Source organism: Choloepus didactylus, chromosome 11, assembly GCF_015220235.1.
Source record: "Choloepus didactylus isolate mChoDid1 chromosome 11, mChoDid1.pri, whole genome shotgun sequence".
NCBI classification, from domain to species: Eukaryota; Metazoa; Chordata; class Mammalia; order Pilosa; family Megalonychidae; genus Choloepus; species Choloepus didactylus.
Genome location: NC_051317.1, coordinates 43,574,440 through 43,581,565, shown reverse-complemented (window position 1 = coordinate 43,581,565; position 7,126 = coordinate 43,574,440).

Below are 7,126 nucleotides of genomic sequence, written 5' to 3'. Positions count from 1 at the left end.
CCGCTTTGGTTATAGTTTAATTTATTGCTCTCCTTCCCACTATGTCAAGGAACATGTCTAGACTCCTATGCCAACCCATTTTGATATTGACATGCAGGCACTGGCAAAGAGAATGTCTTATGAACTGAAACATTCCTGCAGCCCTTAACACCAGAAGTATGAGGGCAGTGAGGTTGGAATGTATAGAGTCTGTAGAAAATTCTTCCCATCATCAGCAACTTTTATAATGATAGGTAGCTTCTGAACAACCCCTGGTACAAATGGAAGCTCACTCCTCTTAGAAATATACTTTTAAGTGTGGTCTACAAAAGAATGTGCCAGACATTTTAATAAATTTCTCTTGATGGGAATCTCGCAAAATAGAATTAATTGGAATTCCTGTAATGAATTGCAAAATCTGCAAAGCACACAAAATCAGCTGACACTTTAAAAAACCTAATAGAGGCTCTCTAAAATTGGTGATACTGAAATTATACATGACATTATCAGTAAAGAGATATAAAGGGGAAAGAAAATTTCTAAACCATCAGCAATTTAAAATATATTGTGATCATTAATGGCAATATATAATAATTGTCTTATGGAAAGGTTAAAGAAACAGGACTCAGTGAAAGGATTCGGGGAAAAGTATGTAGAGTTCAGGTGATTAATAAAAATATTGTATTACCTTTCTGGATTTAGTGGTGCTTTTGTCTATTTGTCAGACTTTTTAACTTTTAGTTTTTGTTATTTGTCTCAAACTAAATATTTATTCTCATTTGTACTTAATCTTGTGATTGTCATTTTCTACTCTTTTCCATGAAAAGAGGTCCTAAATTTGCCTTTGGTCCAAGACATAAAAGTCTTGAATCTTCTCTTGCCTATTACTATTACTATTTTTATTATTTTTTTGTAATCAGAAAACTCACTTCTGACAGAGAACTGTAAATTTGGAGTTCTGGGTCTCAAAATATTCCTCTGCTCGGAAAAAGTGACTTTTGTAAAGAAATTTAAAAAACCAAATTAAAATGCTACAATGTTTAAAATTAATTTCTCTGTTTCGGGAATGATTTCACTTAGGCTTCTTAATGGGTGCCAAGTGAGATAAAAAAAGGAAAATGGAAATAACCCCAAGCAAATGTTATCAGAAATGTATTCATCAAGTCCACAAGATGTAGAAAATAATATGACTAAACTATTTTCAGTTACTTTAGAATCTAGGCTTGAAACCAGGGCTTCTTTACTTCTAAGCTAAAGGAGGAATGAGCTCTTCTAGGCAGGATCTGCCTGGGTTACAGTGATCTGCATCTTTATTACAACTCAACTTAACTGAATGAAGTTATTTGAAAGGAGAAGTGAGTGAGACAAGACTTGGTGATAATATGCTGTTGTCCCAAGTCTCCCACACGTGGGAAGAAGGGGCTCTTCCAAGACTGAGGAAAGGAGCTTTGGAGAGACGGAATGTGCATGATTTGCTGGGAAACTTTCCCCCAAATTGAGCTTCTCAACTGGAAAGCAGGATGAGCCTCAGTGCCAAGGATACAGGAGGAAGAGATTAAGACCTCATAAGATCCTTGAGTCTGGGAGGCCACAAACCTTTTAGGAAGCTACAGAATGGTCATTGGTTGGGACTATCTAGAATGTTTGATAGTTGACATAGAGGCAACTTTCCTGCCTTAGTTTAGTGCATAAATTTAGCAATCATGGAATATCTCATGGAAATAGAATCCCCTAATATTTGCAGCCCCAAGAAGTTAGATAAACTGAAGCAGATGCATTAGTGATGATCCCATGGGTTAGAATCACACAGGACATACAACAGGAGGTTATAAATACTTCACCATCCCTGGTCATACGCATATAGAAGCAGTAAAGCCACATCTGCTCAACTGGATTTCAGTTTGGAGAAACCATATCCCAGATGTGGAGATCTAATTGGGCCATATCCACAAAGGTAACCTGGAAGGAATTAACATTGTGCTTCTTTGCTGTGTGTTAAAGAATCAAATAACTACTTCACAGAAGGAAACAATGTATAATATATAATTATGGCTTTCAAGTTTACTACCTAGTAGCTAAGACATGTAAATAATTTACAAAATCTATGCTAAAAGGAGGCATGTGATTAATAAATTATTGCATAAAACCATATGAAATTGCTAATGTTCCATTGTTTTTGACCTACAAAAATGGCAATTTCTTGTGGTTTAACTCAGTAACAACTTACAATATTTGCTTCAAGATGCTAAAATGAACACATTCTATAAATTCTTACAATTTCTATTTTCCTAGAAAATCTGTGGCAACAGTAGTAAATTATTAAAACAACTATACAGTCAAACTAGCAAACAAGAAATGGAATTTGGAATGGGAATGACAATACAGGAGAGAGAAATGACAGCTCAGAAACACACGGTCAAGTAAGCCACCAAAAATGAACACAGCACCAAGGATATTTATTGCCTAGAGGAAATGGGTGCTGAAAACAGAAGTCTCAGGTCCAAGCAGCAATTTAATTGATGCCTTCTTCTCTTTGTCCAGTCTGAAACAACAAGAATTCTGCTTGCAACAAGAACAATGGGTAAAGAAATCAGTTCCAGGAACCTAGGACATTGTTCTTAGTGCTTGGTGAATCATGGTAATAACATCATTTCCACCCAGAAAAAAATCTACTAAGGTATTCTATTTGTGGCATGTTCTCAATTTATCCCATCTTGGATGAGGATGTTAGAACTAGCAGTTGATCCCCAGTATTCCCACAGGCTGGCACACAAGAGAAGCTGGAGCCAGTCTCACAGGAACTCACAACTATGAAGATAAAGATACAGTCAATAACCAACAAATATTTAAGCAAAATCAACAATGGCAAATATAGGCAAGAAACTCAAGCAGGAGAATCCAGACCTCTGAAAAACACTGATAGCAACAACAAAACAGGACTTTAGAAATATAAGTGAAGATGTCACATTCACAAAACAAGATCAGCTGCCAACTAAAAAGTACACATTGCATATTTTAAAACAAACATGCTGTAAATTGATATTTATATATACATATGCATATCTGAAATATTTTTAGAAGTTTAATAGAAGGTCTGAATATGTGGGTAAAAATTAAAAACAAACCTGCTAAAAAATCAGACTAATTTTCCAAGAATGCAGTGCAAAAATGACAACTTTTCCTAGGAGGAAAGGCTAAAAAAAAAAAAAAAAGATTTGGATGAAGCATGGTTAGAAGTCCTGGCATCTATCTTTTTACTGAATAAATATTAAAGAAGGGAAAAGGAGAATGGTAGGTCTACTAGGGTAAAGCAAGACATGAAAATATAAACACTACATACCTAGAAAATAGCAGGTTCTCAAGGATAAAGAATAAGGCAAATATCCCTAAGAGATGCCAAGGAGAAAAAAGAAACCCCCAGAGTGAAACAAGAACCTGACTGACATCAGGCAATTACTTATTGGCATCAGTAATCAGGCAATTACTGATAGACATAAGTAATACTGTATAGAAGAAGATGACAGCACATTATCTTGAAAGGCTTGAGAATAAAACATATTTTTTAAAAAACTCATCCAAAATTCTACATCATTTAATTTTTGCAAACTCAAGTCTAGCAAACAGAAGCAATCTAGCAAGGAGCTATAAGAATAACGAAATGTGTGGTGGTTTGGAACTGTATGTACCACAGGAAAAACATGTTCCTAAACTTAATTAATGTCTCTGGATGTGAAATCAAGATGAGGTTATTTCAGTTAAATATGGCCCACTTCAGTCAGGATGAGCCTTAATCCTATTACTGAAGTCCATTATAACAGAATGAAATTCAGAGAGAAGGAGAAAGTCACAGAGGGAGCAGCCAGAAACTAAATATCATGAAACCCAGAAGAGAAGGGAGAGACAAGGAGATGTCGCCACGTGTCTTGCCAATTGACAAGATAAGGACCAAGGATCTCCAACAGTCAGCCACACTCTTCAGGGAGATGACGTCTTGATTTGGACATTTTCTTGGCCTTAAAAGAGTGAGCTAATAAATTCCCATTGTGTATGCCTTCCCTTTACATGGAATTTGCTTGAGCATCCTAGGAAACTAAAACAAGCCTGTACATCTAAACCATGGCATAACTTCAAGATATGCAAAACAGAAACTAATAAAACTAGAATTAGAAGCTGACAAATTCATAATCATAGAAGTTTTTAAATACAGTGATGAAGGAAAATGAAATACAAAAATAAAGATAATTTAATAAATAATTTAAAAATCATTATATATGTATTAATAAACACACATGAAATTTTCACAAGAATGGTCATATAATTGGTCAAAAAGAAAATCTTTGTATAGCCCCCAAAATGACACATTGAAGCCATGTTCTTTAACCACAGTCCTATATATTTATAATTAAATGCAGAGTTGGACAAATAACAACACAAAAGCCAGATACCTGAGTACAAGAAAAAAAAGAAAAAACTTCTAAATTAAACCTGGCTTGATGATGAAATAAGAATGCAAATTTCAAACCATCTAAAACAGAACAGTATGTATTTTTCAAAAAATCTGCACTAAAATCAAAAGAATGATTTATAGGAATATTTATAGCTTTCAGTTTAAAAGGACTGATAAAGAGGGTAAAAAAAGTTAAAAGACAGTTAGATATGGCGTAAGCAAATTAAGAAGGAAAACAACAGTAATTCATCAATAAAATGGAAAGTTGGCTCCATAAAAGACAAAATATCAGTTGGACTCTGCAAACAGTCAATAAAAATTGAGAGAAGCTAAAAAATAGCAACTAGAATGAAAGCTAAAACATAATGACAAATAAAAATATTTGAGGTAAAAAAAATTGGTATCCCAATATGAAAATGTTTGAAAATTAAGATGAAATGTCTAAAGGTAAATATATAAACATTTAATTTGAAATGAGAACAAGCATAAAACCTTAGGAGAAAAATATTGATAAAAGTGCTGCCCCCTTAAAAAGCAGGAGTTTGCAGTATTTTTCTATTTATTTTGAAATTATTTTCATTTTGCAGAAAAATTGGAAAATAAAGTCCCCATATGCCCTTCACTCAGCTTCCCTTAACATCAACATCTTGCATAACATTGTGCAATTATTAAAACTAAGACACTTACAAGGATGCAATAGTAATAAATAAACTACAGACTTGCCTATGTCCAGTTTTCCACTAATGCCCTTTTATGGGGGGAGGGAAGGGAGTTTCCAGGATCCACCCAAGATCCCACATTGCCTTTAGTTGTCCTATCTCCTTAGCTTCTCCCAATCAGTCCAGTGCTTCTTTCTTTCCTGTCTTTCATGATCTTGACTATTTTGAAGAGTACCAGTCAGTTACTTTGTAGCATGCCCCTCAATTTGGGGTCATATGATTTTCCTCATGAATAGACTGAGGTTATGCATTTTTGGCAAGAATATCACAAATGATTTGTCCTTCTCAGTGCACTTTAAGTGAATATGTGCTGTTGAGATTGATGACATCACCCTTGATCATTTGGCTAAGGTGATATCTGCTGGCTCTATTGGGAATCACTTTTCTTTCCTTTATAATTAATATATATCCTGATTTTCTCAAAACTGTGCCTACTAATTTTAGCATTCATTTGTACTTCTTGCTTATATCAATTATTATTGTGTTGTGTAAATGGTGATTTTCTATTATCCTCGTTTCTTCTAAACTTGTTTATTGGAATTCTTCTGTAAGGAAGAGCTGCCTTTCTCCATTAATTAAGTTATTTAAATATTTATATTTACCAGTTTGGACTTATGGATGCATATTTTATTCTGTGGCTTTTAATACAATGTTATCATTATTTATTTCTTTGCTTGAGTTGTGCCAGCTTTGAGAGCTTTACAGGTTGTCTTTTGTGCCCTTTGAATATTCCCTCCTCCTGTTTTCAGCACTCCTTACTTTCTGGAACCATGTGATATTCTCGGTTCTTTGTACTTATGCTTTCCCAGCCCTGAAATCAACCACTTCTTTAAGTAAACTTGATCCCTTTTATTGGAGAAAGATATTTAAAGCATGATCTGAGCTCTAGGTATGCTCCTTACTACTAGAGTGCCATTGAATCTAGACCTCAGCAGACATGGCAGGAAAATATATGTATATATATATATATACAGATATTACAAGGACATCTACATCTGTCTGTCTATCCATGTATCTATGTATCAGTCATCTCTATCTCTATCTATCCATCTGTCTTTTTAAAACTCATAACCTTATAATGATTGCTCTGATTTCATTCCTATACTACAGAGTTCATTCTAGCCTCCCTCTTTTCCTTATTTGCATCTGCTCTCTCCAACAGTTGGAACCTGGCTTTCATTACATAAAATAATTCACTTATTTTTTCAACCCTAGAATGCAAAGTAGTTTCAGCATTGCTAACCCATGCCCCTGTGAGAAGTAGATTTACTCACCCGAGTATAGTATCTATGTGCAGCAATTTTTGTCTTTATCCTTAGAGTATCAATTGAAATATTGGTTTCCAAAGTTAATTATATTAGTTATTTTCTTCCCCATCTCAGTATGCTTATATTTTTCATTTTTAAAAAAAAAATATTTGTTACACTTTGTATTCCGTTTTGGGCTTCTCTCATATCTTGGTTGATTTTTTAAAATTTGCAGAAAACACAGATCAATCTTTGTGGTGTTCTGTTGCTTTTGACAAATATATAGACTCCTATCAAACACCACAGCTGTGCTACAGAAAAATCCCATCACCATAGATATCCCCGTCTGCTCCCTCATTTTAATCAAGCCCTCCCTCTGCCACTGGCCACCACTGATCCTTTTGTTGACACATAGTTTTGACTCTTTCAGAGATTATATAAACCAAATTCAAAAATATGTAGCTCTTGGGCCTGGCTTCTTTTACATAGCAAAATGCATTTAAGATCCTGCAGAGTGCTTTGCTATACAGTGCTTGTGGAACATAGGCTCAGGTGCAAGGGAGACTTTAGCAAATGACTGCTTTATTACTCACACAGCACAGGGGTCCAAAAGAATGGGGAAGAGATCCCATCATGGCTGGTCCCCCAGGGAGGCCAACTGCTCAGATCAGGGACAGTGGATGGTGGCTCTTTATACCCTGCTTCATGTCAGAGATGAAGGACATTTGTGCTGC